This window comes from Ostrinia nubilalis, chromosome 22 (genome assembly GCF_963855985.1).
Source record: "Ostrinia nubilalis chromosome 22, ilOstNubi1.1, whole genome shotgun sequence".
NCBI classification, from domain to species: domain Eukaryota; kingdom Metazoa; phylum Arthropoda; class Insecta; order Lepidoptera; family Crambidae; genus Ostrinia; species Ostrinia nubilalis.
This window is the reverse complement of record NC_087109.1, coordinates 9,061,993-9,078,279: the sequence shown is the minus strand read 5'-3', so window position 1 is coordinate 9,078,279 and position 16,287 is coordinate 9,061,993. Positions and strand designations below refer to the sequence as shown.

Genomic DNA, 16,287 nt, shown 5'->3' with positions numbered 1-16,287 from the left:
CATGATGCCCATAATATAATGTTTTGTTTTAAGTGAAAAATAGGTTAAGGTGCGGCGGGGGTGGCCCTTGGGCCACCCCTAAGCCGCCTATTTAGTTTTATACACACATAAATGACCTCATATTAATCACATTTACCAAATCATGAGGTAATTATTCATAATAACCGGCGATTATTCATAATTTTCACATTTATCACATTAACCCTTCATTTGGCAACGACATAAAACATGGAAATACATGAGTTTGATGAATGTAAGGCATCAAGGGTATGCTAAAAACTTTAAAAAAAATATGAAAAAAAATCCTGCATTTCCCAGAGTTGGGAAAATTCGTGTCCGTCACAGCGGACACTGCCAAAGACGTCACAAATAACGAGTAGATTTGGATGTTCGCCGTGGCGGACATTGCTAAATAGGGGATAAAATAAAAAAGCTTCATTATAAACTTATTTTATTAAGAATTTTAATAATATTAAGAACAAAACACCTTAGAAATTGCTTTTTGGCAAGAAAAATTAAGTAATTAAGCTTAACATTAAGAACTATCATAAAACAATCATTTAGTATGGAAATCTAAAAAACAGTTTCTTGCATTTTTGCCCGTCACAAAGCAAAGGCGCGTTTGACACTTTATGCAGAACACCACTGTCTTCTTTTGACAATACCTGCAACGTCCTTCCTCCATCGTATCTGGGAAATGACCCAAATTATCGTACTTTACAGGGCTGGAAGGGCGTTTTATAAGAGGCTTACCAACTTTAGGAGCTGTCTTTTTGGTCCGTTTAGCACAGCGGTTTTCAGATAACAGATTTTCATATACGGCATATCTGAATGCTTTTAGAGCCATCTTCTTTTTATTGCCTTCATTATTCTTCCTATGGACTAGCCAAGCATTATTTACGCAAATGTCCACCAATTGCGCGAAAATACCCATGTACCATCTTCTGGATTTAAATGGTGTCTTATACAGTGCTACCAGCATATCGGCTAAATCTACGCCACCCATATGCTTATTATACTGGCGTACAATTTGTGGGCACTGCACTTCAACTTTCTTCTTCTCATCTTTTGAGTAACGCAGAATTTTTTCCACAGGCTCACTTGCAACAAATGAACTTATAAATGTCACAACCTTATTATCGTTCCAGCGAACAACGGCTAAGCGATTTTTGTCACATGTTACTTCAGCAAAAGATCCCCTTTGTTTCTTCTTGAAAACTTTTTCAGTGGGTAATAATTTCTCCGCGCCCCTGATGCGATTGTTTCGTATTGTGCCTAAAGCGAAAATCCCATAATTCTCCCGCAATATGTAGAATAACTCTGGAGATGAAAAGAAGTTGTCACAATAGATAAATGCAGGCTTCCGGACGATACTCTGGCATAGAGCAATCACTATTTGAGCGCCAAAACCAAGAGATTCTTCTTTTTCAGAAAATGTATGATTGCGGAATGTATCTGGACCTGCGTAAAGTAAAAAGTCATAAATAATCCCTGAAACTCCGGCCCTTACATAATTTTTGAAACCCCACTTGTTTGGCTTATCTTTCATGTATTGCTTCCTTTTTCCCGCCTTTGTTCCTTTGTAAGCTATCATCATTTCATCGATGCTGTATCTTTTTTCATTTCCTTGCTGTTTCAAACAATTCTGTCTCACTTTTTCTAGTACAGGTCTAACTTTGTGATATCGGTCTCCATCTTCCATGTTATTATTTGCAAAATGCAGCCAACGTCTTATTTGCTGATACCGCTTCAAGGACATAATCTCCGCTACCTTGGCATACTGAAATTTTTGTGACCAATAATCGAGATACGAGGGCATGCTGACTATACCCATAATAATGTGAATTGCAAGAAAATCTTTCAACTCCTCTTTAGTCAATTGAATTGATTTTCCCAACTCTTGGACTGAATAAAAATTCGTCTGGTCCACAATATCTGTCAATATATCTTTAGAAAAAAACATATAGAAGTAAGATAAAGGTGAGTCAGATGCATCTGGCAAATCAACGAAATCGCTATCTTCATTTCCTTCAATTGCGATCAGTCTATGGCGAAATGATGCGGCTTTCCAGTTATAAGCTAGCTGAACTGGTTTTTTTTTCTTGGCTCTCTTTGTAGCTGGCGCTTTAGGCTGTTTAGACTTTGCAACTCTTTTCCTGGATCTAGTCAGGGGTGTGGCGGGGGTAGCTGGAAGTGAAATAATTCCCGATAGCGAAGGTATATTTCTGTAATTTGACTCATCTATATCTTGCAGAATCGGGGTTAGTGGCACAGAATCCGGTAAAGTTATTAATGATGGACTACTAGGTGGTGGTGGTTCGTTTTCATCGTCATCAGAGAAGCTTATATTTATATTAGCGAGAGAAGAAGTGATAGATGGTGCAGGTGAAGAATAGTATGAGTTAGTAGAAGCACATTCATCAAGCTTTTCAGAATCGGTGTCAGATTTCTCACTTGCGTCTGAGGAAGCGTGTTCTTTAGGGACTAAAGCTAATATTCTTGACGCACGCGCATGCTGCAGACAAGCAAAAAACAAAAAAACTTTAGAAAACGTCCGTAACCGCAAAACAAACCAAATTTGACAATGTCCGCCACAGCGGACAAAGTTTTTTTTATTAATATCAGTGAGTAATTGGCAATGTCCGCTGTGCCGGACAAAGAGATCAAGCGAGTAAAAAAACACCAAAACACGTATAAAAAGTGATGAATTTCAGCTAAACATTATCATACACGTATATTGTAAAACAAATTGCAAAAACAATGAGCTTTTAGCAGCAAAACACTGAAAAAATAATTAATTTACCTTATCGAAAACAGATGACCGCCTCTTCGCCGACATTTTGTTCGCGACTGACAGATACAGTGTTGCCAACGTCAAAGTTCACTTTCTACTAAATTTTTAAGAGGTTACAAAAAATTAATTTTGTAGAATAAAATAAAAATAACGTTTCCAACACCCCCACTTGGTTTTTAAAGTTGGCGTCCGCCCTACCGGACAAAATCAAATTAAGGGTTAACCGTAACCACAGAATAAGTAATAGTACAGGTACAGAAGGATTACTCCGCAAGACGATTTAAATAAATGCGAGTCTTGCTACGACGCGATACAGTGGAATTCAGCTCGCACAGCACTACGTACCTACAATTTTATTCACCTACAAGTTTGAACATGGGAAACCGTGAACTACACTCAACATCAAATAAACCGCACCTTCCGCGACGCAAACTTTAAAGATTTTCTTCTGACACAATCATGGTACCCCAACAATATTGGTGTTATTTGCAAGCCCAATAAATATCCTTAAAGAAAAAAAAATTCATTTCTAAATAAATGATTAACATATACCATAAATGTGACTTGAAAATAGACCTCACTTTGGGCTCACCTCTGGGATCAATTAGACCAATTTTTATGGTTATAAAACCAAATAAAGAACTCACGTGTCCTCTTTAACAGATGGATAGCGATTAATCCCAACTTGACAGTTTTATAGTCATAAAAAATGGCTGTAGCGTAACTACCTATTTTTTGAAGAAGTGAGTCTGGATCCTTGTAACGACACATTTTTGGGGTAAAAACCTTTCCTTTAATGAAATGAAGTTTAGAACTAGGCTTTCAAATGGTACCAATGTTGGTGGAAAGTGGGGATGCATACGTTTGATAAGTGCTTGTCGCGGGAGGTGCGATTTATTTGATGCCGAGTGTAGTAGTGTCATTGGAGCGAATTGAGTGAGCCAGGCCTGCCGTAACATATACATTGTTACTAGTTAATTTAAGAAAAGTAAAAATTGAATTTTTTTTTTATGTGTTGTAATATTTACTTGCAATATGATAAATAAAAGTTTATAATATTACAGATTCCCAAAGGATGAAAAGATCAAAGTAGAGTGGATAAGACGAGTCGGGAGACCTGACTGGAAGTGGAAGACCTACAGCAGGATCTATCTGTTCCAAGCACTTCTCGCCCGACAATTATTTGCACAGTGAATATTGTACTAAAAGGCGGTTAAAATTTCATGCTGTGCCTTCAATTAATTTGTCTGAAGCTGATTCAATTGTAATTATCTGATTTTAATACACTAAAATAAAGATAATAACACAAAATAGAAACATTTCCAATATTTTCATAATTTTCAGAGTTCAGAACGAGGACTCATTCACAGTATTCCATGTGCTGTACAAGGACAAGGAATTAATACGGTAGTATGTAAAATTTTTACAATTCTTTGCTACAATGAATTATTAAGTTTATACCATCAGGTGATCCGTCTGCTCGTTTGCCTCCTGTCACATAAAAAAAAAGTATCTAATCACCGTCTGCTCGTTTGCCTCCTGTCACATAAAAAAAAGTATCTAATAGCAACCTTATTCAATTTTGTTTAATAAAATGTCATTTTCAGACTTCTGAGCATGGACACGTTCAATGTATTCCATCTGCTGTAACCCAAAGAGCTCTTCAAGCATTAGAAGGACAAGAAAATAGAGTACGTATCTACAATTCATTTTATTACTCGACGCTTTGACCGCGTTGTATTGATTAGTTTATCGCGAGCCACATGCTCATTTCTAAATACCTGCTTCTTAAAAGTCACCCTCGGCGGCAACTTATTCTAATCACTTTTTTAAATTGTTTTAGAAACCACTAATGGAAATTAACACTGGGATAGTGTCAATAGTAAAACGAAAATGTTCGTCTTCAGATTGTGCTACATCTTTTGATAGAGATGAATCATCCGCTGAAAAAAAGATAAAACTATTAGAGAAACGAGTTCAAGACTTAAAAAATGTTTCGGATCGCCGTCTACGTAAAATAAACACGTTAACAAAACGAATTTGTCGACTTTAAAAAAAAAATGAAGACCTTTACACAATCGTAATAGACAAATTGAGACAGGACAATATCGAAACCGAGTATATTAATATGTTAGATAGCTTAAATAAGAATGATGTAATCAAAAGATTTCTTCAGAAACAATGCGACGAAGTTCTTACCAGACAGTATGGTTTTGAAATTAAAAAATGTCAAAACCATATTTCACTTTTTATAGTTTTTATTTATTTAGTTTAAGTTGAAAATGACCTTCGGTCTGGGTTGGTTCATCGTGGGAATCTATACCCTTGAGTTTAATTAATTCTTTGACGAGTTTAAGATTCTTTCGTATACTGGAATCTTTTACTAAACATAATAGCAGAACCGGAGTCGACCAACAAGGATAATGGGATGTCTGAGGCTTGTGAATCTAGTAGCACATGCGGTAACAATCTTTTAGTTGTGTCTATGTTTACTTCGTATACTTTACTGATTTCTGTGGATACGATAGGGATTTTAGGATTTTTGGAATTAACAGGATTTGTTGATGAAATGATTTGATCGTTAGTTTGGGGCTGGTTACCCGATTGGTACCTGGATTTAGAGGATAGGGCGCTTGTTGGGGGCTGGTTACCCGAGTGGTCCCTGGATTTAGAGGATAGGGCGCTTGTTGGGGGCTGGTTACCCGAGTGGTCCCTGGATTTAGAGGATAGGGCGCTTGTTGGCGCTTGTTGGGGGCTGGTTACCCGAGTGGTCCCTGGATTTAGAGGATAGGGCGCTTGTTGGGGGCTGGTTACCCGAGTGGTCCCTGGATTTAGAGAATAGGGCGCTTGTTGGGGGCTGGTTACCCGAGTGGTCCCTGGATTTGGGAGATAGGGCGCTTGTTGGGGGCTGGTTACCCGTGTGGTCCCTGGATTTGGAAACGGTGTCATTCGATGCATATGGCTGGATTGGATTTGTGAGACTGGGTCTCGCGAGACACCGCCGCGAGCCCACTATTCGTTTAAAGGCTCAACCAAGGAGGTGGCTTCGTCATGGCCATCCTCTTCTTCAGGTTGTTCGAGAAAATTCACACGTGGGGATTGATGAGTGTTATGAGTGGGGTTCTGATGGACCTTGAAACGGTTATTATTATATTCGCGTTTCCTGCACACCGAGATGTCGTGACCAGGTATTTTGCAATAACGACAGATAACGTTGGAGGCCCCTTGTGATGAGGGGTTGGAAGGTCTTTGTGAGGAAAAAGATGAATTTTGATTTGGTTTGGAAGGCCCGGCCCTAAACCTGTTATTAGTATTATTATTGTTTGGCTTTTGATCCGATTGTGGACGCCTGTACAGCGTTTGTTGTATACGCTCTTCTGAAATAGCGTAATTGATGGCCTCCTTTAGTGATTTAGGAGATTTGCATCTAATGATATTGGAGATTCGGGGATGAAGTCCCATTACAAAGTGGTGCAGGGCAAGGTCTTCCATAGCCGCGGTGCGGCCGGCTAATTCCTTGGCCTTGATGTTGGACAACGATATCTCGGTCAAAAGTTGTGACAGGCAGGTCTCGGTTCGGAGGGCATACTGGCTAACAGTGTCCTGAGGACCTTGTTTGTTCTCTTTTAATTCCGTTAATAGATGGGAATAGTGTTTTCGTTCACTAAACTGAGTCTTTAAAAACTCTTTCAGTTGGTCCCAAGATGTGAATTCTTTTATTGAGCAGGCAATCTCTGCTTTACCATGCAGCTGACTTAGGATAAATTTAAACAGAATGGATTTTTGTGCGTCCGACGCGAGCCCGAAAGCAATGTCACAATTAACAAGGAATGAATTAAGAGTTTCTCTACTTCCGTCATAGGGTTTGATAAATTTGAAGAGTATGTTTAACTCTAGTTCGGACATTGTGATTGCGAGAGCTGCAGCTGTTTTTCTTGTCACGCGAGGGGAAACCAGTGGCGATTTCACGTCTGAACTACTTAAAGTAGGTTCCGTATCAGGAATCTCGATAGTAAGTTTTTCGTCTTCGGGTTTTGAGCCTTTACGCATAATTAATTTAAAACACGAACTCAAGAAATGCAGATGCAGCTGTTAAATATCGGGTAACATTTACAGTGAACAATTTATAAGACGTCTAACAAAATAAATTTATCAATTAAAAGAACTGAACTCTGATTTAAACTTAGTCTAGACAATGACCAAAGACTTACAGTATGAAGACTGCGTGGGCGACCGATAAGAACACGACGGCGGCGACCGGGAACATTCCTGAGCGATAAGCACACTGCGGCTCGAGGTCACGGGTCTTCGAATAACTTGAGTGATGGCTTGGATATTTATTTGCAGGTTCAAGGACACGGCGAGCAGTCACGGCGGAGCACGACGGAAAAAGGTAAGTTTCACTAGGATTTTCTTTTTGCAGCTTGGAGCTTGGAGAACTTCGTAGAACAGGTAAAGGATTGCGGTTCACGGGTCACGATGCAGTTGGATTCTTCTTTGAGCACAAAACGATCTTCTGAAGGTTCTAGGTAGGACTTGTAGCACGGCACTTCGACGATATCACGGTAAGTTTTTTGCGTTTATGCTCAGAATGCCAACTTCTCAAAATGCCAACCGCTCGCAAAATGACAACTTCGCAGAATGCCAACTTCTCGAAATGACAACTTCTCAAAATGACAACTTCTCGAAATGACAACTTCTCGAAATGACAACTTCTCATAATGACAACTTACAATAATGAATGCAGGAGCAGTGAATGCTACCACAAATAATAAAAATAATTAAAAAGTCCATATATTTACATTATCTCAATATCTTTATTTTTTACTATACAATCAATCAATACACTAGGGTCGTATCGCATCAATCTCTCATCTCAAATGTCGATTGAATGACATACACCTATATAATTGTTACAATCATTGTCAAAATCGGATAAACAAAAGCCAGATAAGGTCACAGTACACTTTAAATCATAAAATAGTGTATGGCGAAAATAATGTTACGTTATGAGGGTAGTTTTAAAAAATGCACAAGTTATACTTGTCAAAATTATATCGCTCTTGTAATGTGTTAATTTATGTAGTAAAATAATTGTTTTGCTGTTACAGACCGTACCTGGTTTTTGTTTATCTCATTTTATGTGTATGTCAATCAATAGACATTTGAGATGAGAGATTGATGCGATACGACCCTAGTGTATTGATTGATTGTATAGTAACAAATAAAGATATTGAGATATTGTAAATATATGGACTTTTTAATTATTTTTATTATTTGTGGTAGCATTCACTGCTCCTGCATTCATTATAATTGTAAGTTGTCATTATGAGAAGTTGTCATTTCGAGAAGTTGGCATTTCGAGAAGTTGGCATTTCGAGAAGTTGGCATTTCGCGAAGTTGGCATTTCGAGAAGTTGGCATTCTGAGAAGTTGTCTTTTTGCGAGCGGTTGGCATTTTGAGAAGTTGGCATTCTGAGCATAAACGGTATGTTCGTTTTTTGTTATACTTGTCACATTCACTGGCACAAGGTAAGTTTTCAAGGATAACGTTTTTATTTATTTCAGGATAGGAATCCGGAGCGAGTCCGTGGGGCGGTGCTTGGGCACTGGAGATTTCCGGATCCCACCGCTGCCACCAAAATGTTACGCGGGGAATTGAAATTAAGTTTTTAAAAAACAACTTTTAATTCGAACTTGAATTAGAATAGATTTTTGGATTATTTATCCGAGAGCAACCGCCGGTTTCGAGATCTGTACACGGACTGAAGACTCGAACGGCTAAGGGACAGGGCTTTGGATGCCAAACTGCTGACATGGCGGGATGGGCAGCCAGGGCAGCAATAAGGGATACATATACCGGATATAACAGTTCCGTGGTCGATCTTGCTTATAATTCTATTGCGCATCGCGCGCAGTCTTGGGCAGGCTGGGTCAGTAGGAGAATGTTTGGTGTCGGTCTCGGTTTGGTCCTTGATTTTTTTAATATGATGACTATCAGCACCCGGTAGATTGATGACGGCACTCAGGCTGTCACTGATGATCACCAACGTCCAGTTTTATGAGTAAACTAGTGAGTAAATTAGAAGCACACCAACTCCATGTAGTAATTTCACGATTATGATGGTTAGATCTCGGCAGATTGATGATGGCACTGAGCAGCACTGAGTCAGATTTTCACCAACCAATGTTCACTTTTGTGGTGAACTGCAGTGGACTGTATGTTTATGTGTGTTCGACAGCGCTGACCGGACGATGATGACTGCCGTTGAGAGCTTGCCCTTACTATGTCAGGCGTAGTAGGTGCTACTTGCAGGAATAAAACCACTATTCCACTTGCTGAGAGTTCTCGCGTTTATTATTCGCTTCCTTTTCTCAGTTCTTGCTTCTTTAGATCACTTGTTGCTTGGAACATTTGTTCTCTGAACTAAACTTACAATTAAACTTAACTCAAACTTAACTATCTCCCGGAGCGCCTCGCTCTGTATTTATAGGGCCCCGGGCTATATCCATCCATTTCTCTCCCGATATTCCTGTCTCTGTCTCTCATGTTCTGGACCATAAGTTCTGGAATGTTCGAAGCGAGAGGTCCGATGTTGCCGTCCTGTTTATTTTTCTCTCGAATATTCCAGAAGTGTGTGGAAGAGTAATTGATGTGCAAGCGAGATGACAGATAATGTGAGAATGAGAGATGGAATGTTATATATCTAATCGACTCTAATTTATTATTTTAGTACATTTTCTGACTGTTAACGTTGCTAATCAATTCTAATTAAAATAATAAATTAGCGTATTTTCTTGGTCGACGTCGCCAACAACTTTCATGAATATCACTAACTCCGACGGTAGCAGTGCCTCGCTGAATTCATCTTTTCGGATAAAAATTCTGCCGTTGCGCACCCATGTGAATTTGTATTTGCATTCCTTGGCTTTCAGTCGTGTGGCAGCGTGCAAAGCTTTGTTTGTTGGAGATAGATGTTCTGAGACAAAAACCGGTTTGCGAGCGCCTGATAGGCCAAGATGTTGGGTACTTAATTTGTTCTTGGTGTTCTTTTTGTTAAAGGCTGAGACAGAAGCGAGCACAGCATCACGTTGCCTGGGGGCACGCAGCTTCACTATTACCGCACGGGGTCTGTTGCTGTCTTTGCTTAGCTTGGCTACCCGTGTTACGTGAAGGATCTCCTCAGCAGGCACTGGAGCATCCACGGTCTTCACGAGTTGTTCGATAACTTTGGTCAGGTTTTCCTGTCTATGTTCTGGAATGCCATTTATTTCGATTTTACTGTCTCTCATATTTTGTTCAGCCAAGTGGATTCTGTGCGTCAAGTCGCTAACCGTCATCTTCAATCTGTCATTGTCCTTCTTCAAGCTGTCAACCACTGCGTTTCTTTCGTGTATAGCCAATTTTAAATCGTCGTACTGTCTGTTAAAGAACGTTAGGGATTCCTTCAGTTCCCTAATTTGCTCAGACATACTTTTTATTTCCGCTGTCACAAGCTCTTTGATCGTAGACTGAAGAGTACCAGCAAGTTCTTGTTGTAGTATGCTTCTGAGTTTAGTTTCTGTGATGCAGTCGTTATCATGCTTAGTTGCCTTTGGCGAGTGCTCGATGGGACTAGCCGATGGCCCTGAACCGCGTTTGGTTCTAAGAGTGTCATTTTCGGAGTCTGAGTACAGCAGGGCTAAGATGCGCGCCGTGATAAACTGCTTATATCGATTTTGACGTCACTTTATCGTTTTATCTACCGGCGCTAACATGGCACCCCGAAAATTATCATGTCATCTGTCAAAATGTGATAGTGATAGATTTGTTTTTTTTTGTGATAAACCTGGCAAGCCCTAACATGAAGCGCTAACTATATCATATTTTGACATCACGATAGGATAGGATGTGGTGTTTTTATCGTCCTCGATCCTTGCCCACGATAGCAAGACGATAGGAGATTAACTTTTTTGCAAGCTACTTTAACTCTATTTATTTATCATTTACAATGGTAAATGACATTTTACGATTAATTTGAGGCTAGAAAAATTCAAAGAAAGGAATTTAGCACCTTTGTGATACTTTTACTTCTAGGTGGAGATTGAGTTTTAGTTCAAGAGTTTATCAGAAGCAGCATTTTGTAATTATTGCAATGGATGTGAGGCGAATCTTGCGACAGTTTATAATCATCTAAGTGCTCCCACAGTCCCACCCACATTTAATTATTACATTACCTACCTTGTAAAATAACCATTACTTACTTACCTACTTAGGTAGGCAGTCAACAACAGTACAGTCACGGAACGAAAAGGTTCGTCAGTTTTCAAATTGATTCCTTCAACGAATCGCGAGCACATATTACCTTTTGAAACTATGTTACAGAATAATCTCGAGTTAGTGAAAATGAAATTTAACTGTTCGTCAGTAAAGTTCAAAATTATTCAGATCAAAGTTGTTTGACGATTCATCTTGTCAAGAAGATTATTATGATTGATAAACTAAAACCTTCTTGTTGGTTCAACAGGCCATTATTATTTCTATTAAATAAAAAATAACTACATTTTGTGACATTGCACTGATGGGATAGAAAAATAAACAAGCAAAAACCTTATTCGTTAGCAAACGTCATAGTTATTTATTTCAATGTTAGCAGCATTGTTTCTTGCACGGTTATGTTGGCAGGTTTGATTCTTACAGTACCTAGTGCAAACGAAAACCGACACTAAGGTGACGAACCTTTTCATTCCGCGACTGTACATCAGACAAATATTAAGTTGCAAATGACGTGAGATACCCCATAGTGTTTAGCTTGATTTAAGTACCTACTGTCATCTGTACATAATCTTGTAAAAAATATTGAAAATGGGGCGGAATGTGGTGACCGAGCTTCTTATGTCTACATTATTTTCAAACAGTGGCAAGGTCATTGTCAGAAATTAGCATTGGGTGGGATATGTAATCAATAAAAAATGGCTATAATAACAATGAGAATAAATGAATTTTACTAATTTTATAACTTGACGGTGATACCATACATACATTCCACATTACTATAAATCTAATTCCTCCGTTTGGACTTTTTTAAGGGCTTTAATGTGACAGGATGATAATCTTGCACAATTCTAAGAATATTGTAGGCATGGCACCCAAGATTATAAATAAATTGCCAAAAGACATTAGATTAATTGAACATCTAAATTCATTTAAAAAAACTTTACTGACTTATTTAAATAATAAATGTTATTATAATATATCTGAATTCTTTGACGATAAATCTAATTAGTTTATGTAACTGCCAAATTTTATTGTTGTCTGACAAATTGTATGCTCTTTGAGCGGAACATAGTGATACTACCTAATGTAACATGTCACCATTTTACCTATGATTCACAATAAATGATTTTGTATTTTAATTTATTCCATTATAATAAATTCATTCATCATCATCTCAGCCATAGGACGTCCACTGCTGTAATGCTTTCCATGTTGCCCGATGGGGCAGCAAGGTTCTGGAGTGGAGGCCGGGTACTGGAATACGCAGCGTGGCACGTCCACCCACAAGGTGGACCGACAACATCACGCAGGCCGCTACCAACCAGGCAATAAATTCATTATTGCAGTGTAATTTCAAAATAATTCAACCATTATTTACAAAATCTTTATTTGGAAAACTTTTGTTTTACAATAGCTATTGATAATTTCAAACACTAACAGAATTCCATGAATTGGTTAGCCTAGCCAGTATCCTTGCAGTTTTTTGCTGATTGTTATTGTGAATTTTCATGACAGTGAGCGAGACTTGCTTATGTCTGCTTTAGAATGAAATAATCACTCATAATCCCACACTTCTTCATCCACTGTCTGAAAAAAGAAAGAATATTACACTCGACAGCAAATAAATCGCACCACCCGCGACAAGCATTTTCAAACGTATGCATCCCTATTTCCCACCAATATTGGCACCATTTAAAAGCCTAGTTCTAAACTTCATTTTATTAAAGGAAAGGTTTTTACCTCAAAAATGTGTCTTTACAAGGATCCAGAGTCACTTCTTCAAAAAATAGGTAGTTACGCTATAGCCATTTTTTATGACTATAAAACTGTTAAGTTGGGATTAATCGCTATCCATCTGTTAAAGAGGACACGTGTGATCATTATTTGGTTTTATAACCATAAAATTTGGTCTAATTGATCCCAGAGGTGAGCCCAAAGTGAGGTCTTTTTTCAAGTCACATTTATGGTATATGTTAATCATTTATTAAGAAATTAAATGTGTTTTTCTTTAAGGATATTTATTGGGCTTTCAAATAACACCAATATTGTTGGGGCACCATTATTGTGTCAAAAGAAAATCTTTAAAGTTCGCGTCGCGGGTAGTGCGATTTATTTGCTGTCGAGTGTATTTAAACACAATTATTACAATTAGATAAACAGTTCATAAATAGAAACATTTACTTAATCCTATTTGTATTTTAAGTTTACATACAAAATGTTGATCATCAATATTATTACACAGTGAAAGAACTATGTGAAAAAAATATAGGAAAGAAGGTGAAAGCTTATTTGTAGGAATAAAGATATTTTTCCTTTTATCAGATGCTATTACTTATGAAAATCAAGATGTGCGGAGTATAGCTAATATTTTAGACTAGGTACTTACTTTGCTACTTATGAGTGTAACTTTATTTCTCAAATCTCAATAAACTTTCTGACTGCTTCATGTACGTTGAATAATTACTGTAAACCTCGCATTATGGGGTAGGTAGTGGAGTTCGGTTATTCTGTTAATTTTGAAGACTTCATTCTTTAATACTACTTCCAAAATACTGAACTGGTCCTATGCATGACATTGACAGTGGGGCGCCACCGTCAATACCGGATCGCTGGTTCCGATTTTTGCCATGTTGGAAACCATATAGTTGAACGATGGTAGCGCCCCCCTGTCATTGAGTTTGGTGGGACAGTTCAGCTTGGGTCATCTATACAATCAAGCAGTCATGTAATGTCAACAAAATTGACATAACTTTTTTTTAATGACGTTCTCACTGTTTTAAGATATGTGTTTTAGCCGAATTAATAGCAGAAATGAACGAGATTGAACGAATGAGCTAAAATATTTCAAGGTTGGCCAACTTAATAACGCAAATTTTTCTTAATATGGCAACAATGAGGATCAGTACTGTTGTAGAAAATTCAATAAAACTAGTATCTACGTTAATCTTTAAGACATAAGAAAGATATATCTTTTTGAATTATCCAAATCGGACCATTACTTACGAAGATATTAAGTAATAAACATAGGCCGTTTTTGCCGCTAAAAGTCAACGTACGCAAGGCCGCGTGACGTCACTATATCCGAATCGAGCGCAGCCGGCGTACTATTGGGATGGAAAATATATTTTTCCGGCTAAAGTATCAGTTTTAGAAAAAAACTTTTAATAACATTTATTCTTCAAAATAAAGTAACCTATCGACCAGTAATTTTTAAAAATAAAAATTGTGAAAAATAAGTATTGCTATGTCCAAAAACCACATTTTCATAGGATTCGATGCAATGCGGAGACGCGATTGGGGTGAGTGTAACTTAATGATTGTTTGTATTGAACATAATAATACATAATATGATGCGAATACCCAGTTTCTGGCCGGGGGGGGGGGAGGCAAGTCATACCCAGTTTCTGGCCTGGGGGGGGGGGGGTAAGTAATACCGCGTCTTTCCATTCTATACATAGCCAGAACGCAAGGGTGTGAAACTAATCGAGTATAGTTTGGATATGACTTTTTTTACTAAGCTCCTCCAAACTATACACGACCAGTACGCATACGCTGCGTACTGCTCGCGTATACTTTGTAGTGACTTAGGTCAATTATCTTCCTCCAAAATATACATCGCCAGTACGCATACGGACTAATCATGTATGTATTGTAATAAGTGCGTGATTACAATTTATACGCGAGTAGTTGCATGCTAGTCATTTTTGACTTATTGACCTCTCTTTCTATTACATACTAGCTTTCCGCCCGCGGCTTCGCTCGCGTGGAATTTTGTCTGTTACAGAAAAACAATATCGCGCGCGTATTTGCTCACCGTTTAGACCTACCCTGGACTACGACAAACATTTTAAAACCAAAATCAGCTCAATCGGCCCAGCCGTTCTCGAGTTTTAATCAGACTAACGAACATCAATTCATTTTTATTTATATAGATAGATTAATTCATATCTGCGTGTCTACTTTAAACATTGAATCATCTTACGACACGTGTCATTGTTTTGATAAAGGATTTTTTGGTGTTTCTTATTCTGCCATAGAAAAGATATTTGTTTTGGGGCTGATATTTCACCAATTGTAGGTATGGAAATATGTCAAAATGATTTTGTTCTTGAGATAAAAGTTAATAAATAAAATAAATAATAAATAAATATCCTTAGACATTTTACACTGCGCTTCTAGTCCCAAACTAAGCAAAGCTTGTACTATGGGTACTAGACAACGGATATAAACATAATTAAATACTTTTTTTTGTAAATACATACTTATTATACATAGAAAACACCCAGTCCAATACAAACAAATATGTTCATGCACACAAATGTTTGTACTGTGCGGGAATCGAACCCGCTACCACTTCGAACCACTACACCAAACGGCCGACAATACAAACCTATCATTTAAAGTCTCGCATATTATTGTATTTAATGCGCGTTGAACTTTCTTCTCTCACTCTCTCTCATATTAATTAAATTGTTATTTAATTTGAAATCTACCTAATCAATTTAATTTCAAAAACCACTTACAATAGTTTTAAAAATCTAGATCTATTATAGATTCAGTAAAATAATAATATTTTATGTAATAATATCAAATAAATGTAATTTTAAATATAGTTCCATATTTTACTGAATTTTACTAAATCAATATCAACTAAACACACTCTAGTCAAGTGTAAGTGGTGTAGTAGAAACTAATCGAGTATAGTTTGAAGATGACTTTTTTTACTAAGCTCCTCCAAACTATACACGATCAGTACGCAAAATTCGTGTATAGTTTGGAGTCACAGATTTACAAACAGGCACTCCGAAATACAACGTGTCCCAAAATTCAAGGATAAGCCGGCGCCGCAGGGTGGACATAGTCATGACTGCTTTAGGAAAAATAAGAAAAAAAATCTATCTCAATTATTTTTTAAGTTACACAATAAATTATGAAATTCGTCGAAAATTGACACCCCTTATGATATTTTACATTACCACGACCACAATTTTTCAAATACTTAAGTTTTTTTGTTTGTATCGGCAACTTAAGTAGTGCTGCTGTCCACCCCAATTCGTAAAACCCTCAGAATCCTTGCAGTTTTTACACAAAAGTGAATCAAAATATGATATTTCCTTAAAATTTTGAACGATTTTTACTTACACTCCACTTTGACTCGTCGTTTTGTAAAAAAACAGTATGAACACTACTGCGGCAAGTTTTTTATAAAGTTGACGCAACTATCCAAGATTCCGAAA

The 16,287-nt window shown here is 37.6% G+C and overlaps 2 long non-coding RNA genes across 2 annotated transcripts; one reads left to right on the top strand and one right to left on the bottom strand.

The window, feature by feature from the left end:
* Positions 1-3,847: 3,847 nt before the first annotated feature.
* Positions 3,848-4,833, top strand: LOC135082939 (uncharacterized). Its single transcript, XR_010259527.1, has 4 exons — positions 3,848-4,058; positions 4,139-4,204; positions 4,402-4,485; positions 4,638-4,833. It is a non-coding gene; the product is annotated as an uncharacterized LOC135082939 (long non-coding RNA).
* Positions 4,834-12,420: 7,587 nt separating this feature from the next.
* On the bottom strand, positions 12,421-13,757 carry LOC135082686 (uncharacterized). Its single transcript, XR_010259447.1, has 2 exons — positions 13,437-13,757; positions 12,421-12,637 (listed from the first exon to the last, which is right to left on the bottom strand). It is a non-coding gene; the product is annotated as an uncharacterized LOC135082686 (long non-coding RNA).
* Between the last annotated feature and the right edge of the window lie 2,530 nt (positions 13,758-16,287).